Below are 12,564 nucleotides of genomic sequence, written 5' to 3'. Positions count from 1 at the left end.
ATAATAAGCTGGGAAATCAGCCAATCAGAAAGAAACAGATGGAATAAAGAATATTTGCCCTTGATATATAATCAACTTCATTCCCTTTAAATATTACTTGAGGCTTGTAGCTATCATTGCTTTGAGTTATAGAATTTGTTCTTGTATAGTACATATTAAGAATATTCTTTTACCATGCTTAAAATTAAAATTCACAGCACTCAATACAATTACTACCTACATCTTCCAAACACTAAACTATTTATTTGAACATGAACATTTAAAGATGTTCATTTTGGTTCATTGTATCTAGAGGTATAATTATACGAGCCACTGAATTTTACAGTTTGTCTGTTTTTACAATAAGACTCAATGGTCTGGCAAAAACACAGATATAAAGGACCATTATTTTTCCAGTATTAGAAGGAACATTTTTAGCTTTCAGAAAGTTAACTACAAAGTGTCAGGATTTAATGGTTTTGGTGCTTTATGGTGAATCATGCTCATTTAAGGAGCTTATCTATCTTAAGAATTAAATTAGATTCTCAAATAGGACATACGATAAAAAAGATGACCCTTGAAAGGATGACTCACAGGTGGAGGGATTAAAAAACAAATTTGATGTGGCATTTCTGACTTAGATTTAAAAATATATTGTTTATGAATGCAAGCAGAATTGATCTCATTTCGTGGCATCATCAGTCTTTCAAAATAATGATAATCTATATTATCTGGTTGTAACTTTTATTTAATAAGATTATGTACAACAAAACTAATGAAATTTCCCTAAATTCTTACAACTGATATTCAATACTAAGAAATTTGAAGCCATGTTTCATATAATTATCTAAACAAACTAGACATGAAAAAAATAATGCCTTTGAGAGAAAACAGTAGGTTGGCTTCAAAAATATTGTCAGAAATTTAAAACTGACTTGGTGAACAAAGGAGGGGCAGACACTCTATAGACATTTGGAAATATTTTATGTATTTTCCACAGATCTCTTCTTGGCACTCAAGTGATACACATAGACTATTTGAAACATAATTACTAACTGAATAACCCATAATCAATAAGACATTTACTTTAGCCTTAGATGTTTCAACATGTTGGTATGGAAAACGGATAAATTCAAGTTCATAATTTTATCCAAGAACCAACTATGACATCCCTAGTTTACCTAGAAATTTTCCCACCTCCATTTTACATAGTATATTTTATCTCTCTGATGTGACTAAATCCAGGAGTTACTTAACTTTGAGTCTCTATTGTGGCTATTGATACTATTCTCATTCTTTATTGTCCTATAAGGCAGACATAAAAACTTCTTGAGTTTAAAAAGAAAACTTTTACTCTTTAATAATTTAAAAGAAGACCTCCAGGCTTTTGGCTTAGTTTAAACAAAGAAGATACAATTTTAATAAGTGAACATCTCTTGAAAAAGAATGGGGGAGGCACTGAAATAGGTAACTGAAATCAATCTACCTCTGCCCACGTACATGTTAACATGCACACACTCATGTAAAGACATGCAATTCACACACACACACATACACACACACACACATGTGCCTGTACATGCAAACATACACACTAATGCATGTGTTTATCTCCAAATTTCTGTTTACTAAAAAGTTAAATAGCTACAATAAATCCAAGTTTCTATAAAGAAAAAGTCAAATTATAATTTGAATAAACAATGCATTTTTAAATGAATTATTGCAGAACGTTTTGAATGGAATAAGTACAAAATAAACTACAGCACTGATAACAGTGCAATTTATGTTTTAACATTTATATATTTGTGTATGTAGGGTTTATATCTGTTTTCTTGAGTATACTATGGGCACCACGTGTATTCAGATGCTTCAGGGATGTCAGAAGAGTTGCATGAAGTCCACACATTGAATAAGGAAGACAGCTAGCTAGCTGAGGGACTGACAGACAAGTAACAATGACCAGTCTGCATATCTGCTATTATGGTACACAAAGTTGACCACAGAAAGAGTAAGACGTGTGTTTTCCCTTGCTAATTTACAGCAAGGTATCCAATGCAGCTGTATAAACATAGGGACCAGGATTTGATGCCCAGAATCGACATAAAAGCTCAGTTGTGTTGTCAAGCACTTATAATTCAAGCCCTTGGGAAGCGGACACAGGCAGAGTCATGGACTCATTGTCTAGCCAGTCTATGCTAATCAGTGAGCTCCTGACTAATGAAAGACCTTTGTCTTCAAGAACAAAGAAGTTTCCCATTGAACAGGATCCTAACGTGGATCTCTGGTCCCCAAAATTATACAAACATGTACACCCATATTAGAATATACTCTCATACATGCAAATATACGCACAAACAAAAATATATGACAATCGTGTACATTTTTCATACCTATGAAATCCAGGTGTCCTTAATAGACAATTGATGCTATTTCCCCTAAAATTGAGACAATAGCCGACATGAATGTTCTACTCCCTAAAGACCCAATTGTGAAGTTAAAGAGAGGAAACAACATACACACAACCAGGAAAGGCATTCATTTGTGGCTACAACGATTTAATTTAGGTGATGAGAAAAATGGCTCAACAGTTCATGGTACTGTTGCAGAGAACCCCATTCACTTCGCAGCTCTCATTCATATCCAAAAGTCACCCTCGCTGCAGGGGATATTCAGCAGCCTAGGTCAGTATGTAGCATGTATATAGGGGACAGTAACTAGTATAAGTGGCTCATAATCAAAATTAACTTCAGCTACAGGAGATTCAATGCCCTATTCTGACCTCTGTGTGAACATATATGGTATACCTTCACATTACCATACTATAATTACAATAATTAAATAAATATTTTTAAAATGATTTAAATGTATACAACAGTTACAAATACATAAATACATGGAGACATCCATCACAAAGAACTGCATAGTATATGATTGATTTTCTAGATATGAGTATCTTGCTGGTGCATGTTTTTCTTTGATTCCTTTTCATATTTTTTTAAAACCATTCTTCTTTTTAGAATATAGTATTCTAAAGCAGCGGTTCTCAACTTGTGGGTCTCCAATTCTTTGTGTAAATAAAAACTAACCCTTTAAAGGGGTCACCTAAGACTGCTGGAAAATACAGATATTTCCAATATGATTTATAACAATAGCAATATTGCAGTTATGAAATACCAACAAAAATTATCTTATGAGTGTGGGTCACCACAGTATGATGAATTGTATTAAAGGGCTGCTGCATTAGGAAGGCTAAGAACCCCTGTTCCAAAGAAAGTCACCGTGTTCCAGACCACACTTGAAAATACTTTTTAGTCTAATTCTGATAGTTAATAATATAGGCATTTTGCATTTTAAATACAATCTTACAGCAGAATATGCACCAGTGGAATTTTTAATGCTACTCTAAAGTACTAGAATAATTATTCAAGAAAATGACCCATATTTTAAAAGAACAAACTTTTATTCACAAGTGACATTATTCATGCTGTGAAAAATTCAAACAAGCAATGTCATTTACTGTAATAAACAGGAGTAAGAAAGTTGCAAGATATAGCATGTTTCATAAAATTAACTGCACTTCTCACCACAATGAACAATCCAAAAGTGAAATTAAGAAAGCAATTCCAAGTAAAACAGCACCAGAAAGCTGGTTTGTACCTGTGTTGTGAGTGTGTGTATTTTCCATGTCTCCTATTTCATTGGACTATGTGTGGAGTTTTCTACTAGTATACACTATTTATATTCGCACCTTTCAATATACTTTGAGGTAATTTCTCCTTTATTATTGTCTGTGCTCAAAATTGCTACAGCCATTTGAAATTTAAAGCATGGGGGACAGGGTCTCTCAGGAAATTTTCACTATCTCATTTTTAGTTTGTAGAAAGTGGCTGTACCACTTTGTGGTCCTAGTGGATCATACGCCTGCCCAGGAGATATCTTTGGATGCATGAATAAAAGATACACATATGTATTACTTACCTCAGAGGCTGGGTGCCCTAAACCTTCCCTTGCTAGCCCAGATCCAATCAGGGCAGTGGCCAGTGACCTGTTACATGAAATCTTACATGGCTCGCTGCTACTCCTGCATCCCATGCTTCTTCCCCAAGTCATGGTGATTCTTCCATTCCTCTCTGTGTCTTAGCCTGTGCAACTCTAAGGGTCTTGCCCCATGTCTAGCCAAAGGCCTTGGCATCTTTATTGATTGATAAAAAACTAATTAAGGACAAAAACCTTTAGCATTTGGACAAGCAGATTCCGGATTAAATCAAAGAATTTGAACTAATCTCCAACACTTCACTTTTTCTGTCCAAATTAAAAAAACACAAACACTCCTGTGTTTACCGGAAGTCCCACACCCGCGGATCCCGGCCCGCAGCAGCTCTGTGCTCCCAAACCCCGTGGGAGAGAGACCTCACCGCCTGGTCAGGTGGGCACTCCTGAGGCTGCAGAGCGGAGGAGACCACCAACACTGCCCACCCCTGCCCACATCCCTGGCCCAAGAGGAAACTGTATAAGGCCTCTGGGTTCCCGTAAGGGGAGGGCCCAGGAGCGGCAGGACCCCTGCGCCTGAGACACTGCCGGAACCTGAAGGAAACAGACCAGATAAACAGTTCTCTGCACCCAAATCCCGTGGGAGGGAGAGCTAAACCTACAGAGAGGCAGACATGCCTGGGAAACCAGAAGAGACTGCACTCTGCGCACATCCAGACGCCAGAGGAAAACACCAAACGCCATCTGGAACCCTGGTGCACCGAGGCTCCCAGAAAGAGTGGCGCAGATCTCCTCGGTTGCTGCCGCCGCGGAGAGGACTTAGGCAGTACCCCATGAGCACACTTGAGCCTCGGAACCTCAGGTAGGACCAACTTTTCCCCTGCAAGTGACCTGCCTGGTGAACTCAAGACACAGGCCCACAGGAACAGCTAAAGACCTGTAGAGAGGAAAAACTACAAGCCCGAAAGCAGAACACTCTGTCCCCATAACTGGCTGAAAGAAAACAGGAAAACAGGTCTACAGCACTCCTGACACACAGGCTTATAGGACAGTCTAGCTACTGTCAAAAATAGCAGAACAAAGTAACACTAGAGATAATCTGATGGCAGGAGGCAAGCTCAGGAACCCAAGCAACAGAAACCAAGACTACATGGCATCATCGGAGCCCAATTCTCCCACCAAAATAAACATGGAATATCCAAACACACCAGAAAAGCAAGATCTAGTTTCAAAATCATATTTGATCATGATGCTAGAGGCCATCAAGAAAGACGTGAAGAACTCCCTTAGAGAACAAGTAGAAGCCTACAGAGAAGAATCGCAAAAATGCCTGAAAGAATTCCAGGAAAACACAATCAAACAGTTGAAGGAATTAAAAATGGAAATAGAAGCAATCAAGAAAGAACACATGGAAACAACCCTGGATATAGAAAATCAAAAGAAGAGACAAGGAGCTGTAGATAGAAGCCTAACCAACAGAATACAAGAGATGGAAGAGAGAATCTCAGGAGCAGAAGATTCCCTAGAAATCATTGACTCAACTGTCAAAGATAATGTAAAGCGGAAAAAGCTACTGGTCCAAAACATACAGGAAATCCAGGACTCAATGAGAAGATCAAACCTAAGGATAATAGGTATAGAAGAGAGTGAAGACTCCCAGCTCAAAGGACCAGTAAATATCTTCAACAAAATCATAGAAGAAAACTTCCCTAACCTAAAAAAAGAGATACCCATAGGCATACAAGAAGCCTACAGAACTCCAAATAGATTGGACCAGAAAAGAAACACCTCCCGTCACATAATAGTCAAAACTCCAAACGCACAAAATAAAGAAAGAATATTAAAAGCAGTAAGGGAAAAAGGTCAAGTAACATATAAAGGCAGACCTATCAGAATCACACCAGACTTTTCGCCAGAAACTATGAAGGCCAGAAGATCCTGGACAGATGTCATACAGACCCTAAGAGAACACAAGTGCCAGCCCAGGTTACGGTATCCAGCAAAACCCTCAATTAACATAGATGGAGAAACCAAGATATTCTATGACAAAACCAAATTTACACAATATCTTTCTACAAATCCAGCACTACAAAGGATAATAAAGGGTAAAGCCCAACATAAGGAGGCAAGGTATACCCTAGAAGAAGCAAGAAACTAATCGTCTTGGCAACAAAACAAAGAGAAGAAAAGCACACAAACATAACCTCACATCCAAATATGAATATAACAGGAAGCAATAATCACTATTCCTTAATATCTCTCAACATCAATGGCCTCAACTCCCCAATAAAAAGACATAGATTAACAAACTTGATACGCAACGAGGACCCTGCATTCTGCTGCCTACAGGAAACACACCTCAGAGACAAAGAGAGACACTACCTCAGGGTGAAAGTCTGGAAAACAACTTTCCAAGCAAATGGTCAGAAGAAGCAAGCTGGAGTAGCCATTCTAATATCAAATAAAATCAATTTTCAATTAAAAGTCATCAAAAAAGATAAGGAAGGACACTTCATATTCATCAAAGGAAAAATCAACCAAGATGAACTCTCAATCCTAAGTATCTATGCCCCAAATACAAGGGCACCTACATATGTAAAAGAAACCTTACTAAAGCTCAAAACACACATTGCACCTCACACAATAATAGTGGGAGATTTCAACACCCCACTCTCATCAATGGACAGATCATGGAAACAGAAATTACACAGAGAGGCAGACAGACTAAGAGAAGTCATGAGCCAAATGGACTTAACAGATATTTATAGAACATTCTATCCTAAAGCAAAAGGATATACCTTCTTCTCAGCTCCTCATGGTACTTTCTCCAAAATTGACCATATAGTTGGTCAAAAAAATGGGCCTCAACAGGTACAGAAAGACAGAAATAATCCCATGCGTGCTATCGGACCACCACGGCCTAGAACTGGTCTTCAATAACAATAAGGGAAGAATGCCCACATATACGTGGAAATTGAACAATGCTCTACTCAATGATAACCTAGTCAAGCAAGAAATAAAGAAAGAAATTAAAAACTTTTTAGAATTTAATGAAAATGAAGGTACAATATACCCAAACTTATGGGACACAATGAAAGCTGTGCTAAGAGGAAAACTCATAGTGCTGAGTGCCTGCAGAAAGAAACAGCAAAGAGCATATGTCAGCAGCTTGACAGCACACCTAAAAGCTCTACAGCAAAAAGAAGCAAATACACCCAGGAGGAGTAGAAGGCAGGAAATAATCAAACTCAGAGCTGAAATCAACCAAGTAGAAACAAAAAGGACCATAGAAAGAATCAACAGAACCAAAAGTTGGTTCTTTGAGAAAATCAACAAGATAGATAAACCCGTAGCCAGACTAACGAGAGGACCCAGAGAGTGTGTCCAAATTAACAAAATCAGAAATGAAAAGGGAGACATAACTACAGATTCAGAGGAAATTCAAAAAATCATCAGATCTTACTATAAAAGCCTATATTCAACAAAACTTGAAAATCTACAGGAAATGGACAATTTCCTAGACAAATATAAAGTACCGAAGTTAAATCAGGAACAGATAAACCAGTTAAACAACCCCATAACTCCTAAGGAAATAGAAGCAGTCATTAAAGATCTCCCAACCAAAAAGAGCCCAGGTCCAGACGGGTTTAGTGCAGAATTCTATCAAACCTTCATAGAAGACCTCATACCAATATTATCCAAACTATTCCACAAAATTGAAGCAGATGGATCACTCCCGAATTCCTTCTATGAAGCCACAATTACTCTTATACCTAAACCACACAAAGACCCAACAAAGAAAGAGAACTTCAGACCAATTTCCCTTATGAATATCGACGCAAAAATACTCAATAAAATTCTGGCAAACCGAATCCAAGAGCACATCAAAACAATCATCCACCATGATCAAGTAGGCTTCATCCCAGGCATGCAGGGATGGTTTAATATATGGAAAACCATCAACGTGATCCATTATATAAACAAACTGAAAGAACAAAACCACATGATCATTTCATTAGATGCTGAGAAAGCATTTGACAAACTTCAACACCCCTTCATGATAAAAGTCCTGGAAAGAATAGGAATTCAAGGCCCATACCTAAACATAGTAAAAGCCATATACAGCAAACCAGTTGCTAACATTAAACTAAATGGAGAGAAACTTGAAGCAATCCCACTAAAATCAGGGACTAGACAAGGCTGCCCACTCTCTCCCTACTTATTCAATATAGTTCTTGAAGTTCTAGCCAGAGCAATCAGACAACAAAAGGAGGTCAAGGGGATACAGATCAGAAAAGAAGTCAAAATATCACTATTTGCAGATGATATGATAGTTTATTTAAGTGATCCCAAAAGTTCCACCAGAGAACTACGAAAGCTGATAAACAACTTCAGCAAAGTGGCTGGGTATAAAATTAACTCAAATAAATCAGTAGCCTTCCTCTACACAAAAGAGAAACAAGCCGAGAAAGAAATTAGGGAAACGACACCCTTCATAATAGACCCAAATAATATAAAGTAGCTTGGTGTGACCTTAACCAAGCAAGTAAAAGATCTGTACAATAAGAACTTCAAGACACTGAAGAAAGAAATTGAAGAAGATCTCAGAAGATGGAAAGATCTCCCATGCTCATGGATTGGCAGGATTAATATAGTAAAAATGGCCATTTTACCAAAAGCGATCTACAGATTCAATGCAATCCCCATCAAAATACCAATCCAATTCTTCAAAGAGTTAGACAGAACAATTTGCAAATTCATCTGGAATAACAAAAAACCCAGGATAGCTAAAACTATCCTCAACAATAAAAAGACTTCAGGGGGAATCACTATCCGTGAACTCAAGCAGTATTACAGAGCAATAGTGATAAAAACTGCATGGTATTGGTACAGAGACAGACAGATAGACCAATGGAATAGAACTGAAGACCCAGAAATGAACCCACACACCTATGGTCACTTGATTTTTGACAAAGGAGCCAAAACCATCCAATGGAAAAAAGATAGCATTTTCAGCAAATGGTGCTGGTTCAACTGGAGGTCAACATGTAGAAGAATGCAGATTGATCCATGCTTATCACCCTGTACAAAGCTTGAGTCCAAGTGGATCAAGGACCACCACGTCAAACCTGATACACTCAAACTTATAGAAGAAAAACTAGGGAAGCATCTGGAACACATGGGCACTGGAAAAAATTTCCTGAACAAAACACTAATGGCTTATGCTCTAAGATCAAGAATCGACAAATGGGATCTCATAAAACTGCAAAGCTTCTGCAAGGCAAAGGACACCGTGGTTAGGACAAATCGGCAACCAACAGATTGGGAAAAGATCTTTACCAATCCTACAACAGATAGAGGCCTTATATCCAAAATATACAAAGAACTCAAGAAGTTAGACCGCAGGGAGACAAATAACCCTATTAAAAATGGGGTTCAGAGCTAAACAAAGAATTCACAGCTGAGGAATGCCGAATGGCTGAGAAACTCCTAAAGAAATGTTCAACATAAGGGAAATGCAAATCAAAACAACCCTGAGATTTCACCTCACACCAGTGAGAATGGCTAAGATCAAAAACTCAGGTGACAGCAGATGCTGGCGAGGATGTGGAGAAAGAGGAACACTCCTCCATTGTTGGTGGGATTGCAGACTGGTAAAACCATTCTGTTAATCAGTCTGGAGGTTCCTCAGAAAATTGGACATTGAACTGCCTGAGGATCCAGCTATACCTCTCTTGGGCATATACCCACAAGATGCCCCAACGTATAAAAAAGACACGTGCTCCACTATGCTCATAGCAGCCTTATTTATAATAGCCAGAAGCTGGAAAGAACCCAGATGCCCTTCAACAGAGGAATGGATACAGAAAATATGGTACATCTACACAATGGAATATTACTCAGCTATCAAAAACAACGGCTTTATGAAATTCATAGGCAAATGGTTGGAACTGGAAAATATCATCCTGAGTGAGCTAACCCAAACACAGAAAGACATACATGGTATGCACTCACTGATAAGTGGCTATTAGCCCAAATGCTTGAATTACCCTAGATGCCTAGAACAAATGAAACTCGAGACAGATGATCAAAATGTGAATGCTTCACTCCTTCTCTAAAAGGGGAACAAGAATACCTTTGGCAGGGAAGAGAGAGGCAAAGATTAAAACAGAGACTGAAGGAACTCCCATTCAGAGCCTGCCCCACATGTGGCCCATACATATACAGCCACCCAATTAGACAAGATGGATGAAGCAAAGAAGTGCAGACTGACAGGAGCCGGATGTAGATCTCTCCTGAGAGACACAGCCAGAATACAGCAAATACAGAGGCGAATGCCCGCAGCAAACCACTAAACTGAGAATAGGACCCCCGTTGAAGGAATCAGAGAAAGAACTGGAAGAGCTTGAAGGGGCTCGAGACCCCATATGTACAACAATGCCAAGCAACCAGAGCTTCCAGGGACTAAGCCACTACCTAAAGACTATGCATGGACTGATCCTGGACTTTGACCTCATAGGTAGCAATGAATATCCTAGTAAGAGCACCAGTGGAAGGGGAAGCCCTGGGTCCTGCTAAGACTGAACCCCCAGTGAACTAGACTGTTGGGGGGAGGGCGGCAATGGGGGGATGGTTGGGAGGGGAACACCTTTAAGGAAGGGGAGGGGGGAAGGGGATGTTTACCCGGAAACCAAAGAATTATTATTACATATTAAATAAATTTTAAAAAAAAGAAAAAAAACAAACATTAGGGGCTGGAGAGATGGCTCAGCGGTTAAGAGCACTGACTGCTCTTCCAGAGGTCCTGAGTTCAAATCCCAGCAACCACATGGTGGCTCACAACCATCTGTAATGTGATCTGATGCCCTCTTCTGGTGTGCCTGAAGACAGCTACATTATACATTAAATAAATAAATCTTTTTTTAAAAAAACATATAAAAAAAACACAAACAAAAAATCTTCTTCTCTCAGACATAAATTGAGTACAACCACAAGAATTATGAAAATCACTAAGTATGATATACAAAGAACATCTCATCCATCATATTTGTCAATTAGATAAAATACTGTACCATCATTCCTAATTTGAAGGGTATATAATTCTATTCCGGAGTTGTTTTGGTTTTAGCCTGTAACACCATCTGAAAACCATGTTTTCAACTCTATATCATCTCTCTCCATGCTCAACAAGTTTGCTTATGAGACAATAATTAGTATCCACCCCTGTCAGAAGTCCAAGAAAGAATTAAATATCACCTGAATAGATAGGGAAGCGTAAAACACAGCTTCCAAAACTTAAACAAATTATGGAGACAGATTACCACCTGGACAGTCCCCTAGTTTCTTATAATACTGACGCATCTGTCTTCAGCCTTTTGGCCCAGAGCCATCTGGCAAACCCATAAATGAAGGAAGTATATGAAGGACTAGGTTACCCTGTCATAGCAGAGATTAGTAGTTGACGATCACACATCTATTTGTCCTTTTTGGACAGTATTTTGTCTGCAGATGAAATAGTCAATTTCTGCCTTGTGGCTACCTTTCCAAGATAAGGAATCTCACCTTGAGGAAAAGAGGCTTGATTCTTCTTTGAAAGAATGAGGAAGCTGTCAGTAGCAGACATGTCTAACTGTCAAATGATCCATAATAATGAAATAACATTAAATGTCACATTTTGTAGATTTCTGGTGTTTTTGAAGACTGTCTCAGTCAAGTATATTTGAACTGTTCAATCTTAGCTACTCTTAGCCATTTCTATTTTAGTAAATTGAAAGTATTTTATTATAATAAAATTAGAAGCCCTGCCTCCAGCTCACTGTTCCCAAACCCACTAAGACAGGTGGGCACTCCTGAGACTGCAGAGCAGAAGAGACCACCAAAACTGCCCACCCCTGCCCACACCCCTGACCCAAGAGGAAACTGTATACAGCCTCTGGGTTCCCTTGGATAAGGGCACAGGAGCAGGAAATTTGCTGCGTCTGAAACACAAACGGAACCTGAAGAGACCGACCAGATAAACAGTTCTCTGCAACCAAATCCCGTGGGAGGGAGACCTAAACCTTCAGAGAGGCAGACACGCCTGGGAAACCAGAAGAGTCTACACTCGACCCACATCTCTGACTCCAGAGGAAAACACCAAATACCAACTGGAACCCTGGTGCACTGAAGCTCCGGGAAAGGGCGGCGCAGATCTTCCTGGTTGCTGCCGCAGCGGAGAGCTCATAAACAACACCCCACGAGCAAACTTGAGCCTCAGGATCGCAGGTATGACCAACTTTTATGCTGCAAGTGACCTGCCTGGTGAACTCAAGACACAGGCCCACAGGAACAGCTGAAGACCTGTAGAGAGGAAAAACTGCACGCCCGAAAGCAGAACACTCTGTCCCCATAACTGGCTGAAAGAAAACAGGAAAACAGGTCTACAGTACTCCTGACACACAGGCTTATAGGACAGTCTAGCCACTGTCAGAAATAGCAGAACAAAGTAAAAATAGAGATAATCTGATGGCGAGAGGCAAGCGCAGGAACCCAAGCAACAGAAACAAAGACTACATGGCATCATCGGAGCCCAATTCTCCCATTAAAACAAACATG

This window comes from Rattus norvegicus, chromosome 16 (assembly GCF_036323735.1).
Source record: "Rattus norvegicus strain BN/NHsdMcwi chromosome 16, GRCr8, whole genome shotgun sequence".
NCBI lineage: Eukaryota > Metazoa > Chordata > Mammalia > Rodentia > Muridae > Rattus > Rattus norvegicus.
Note: the sequence above shows the minus strand (reverse complement) of the source record.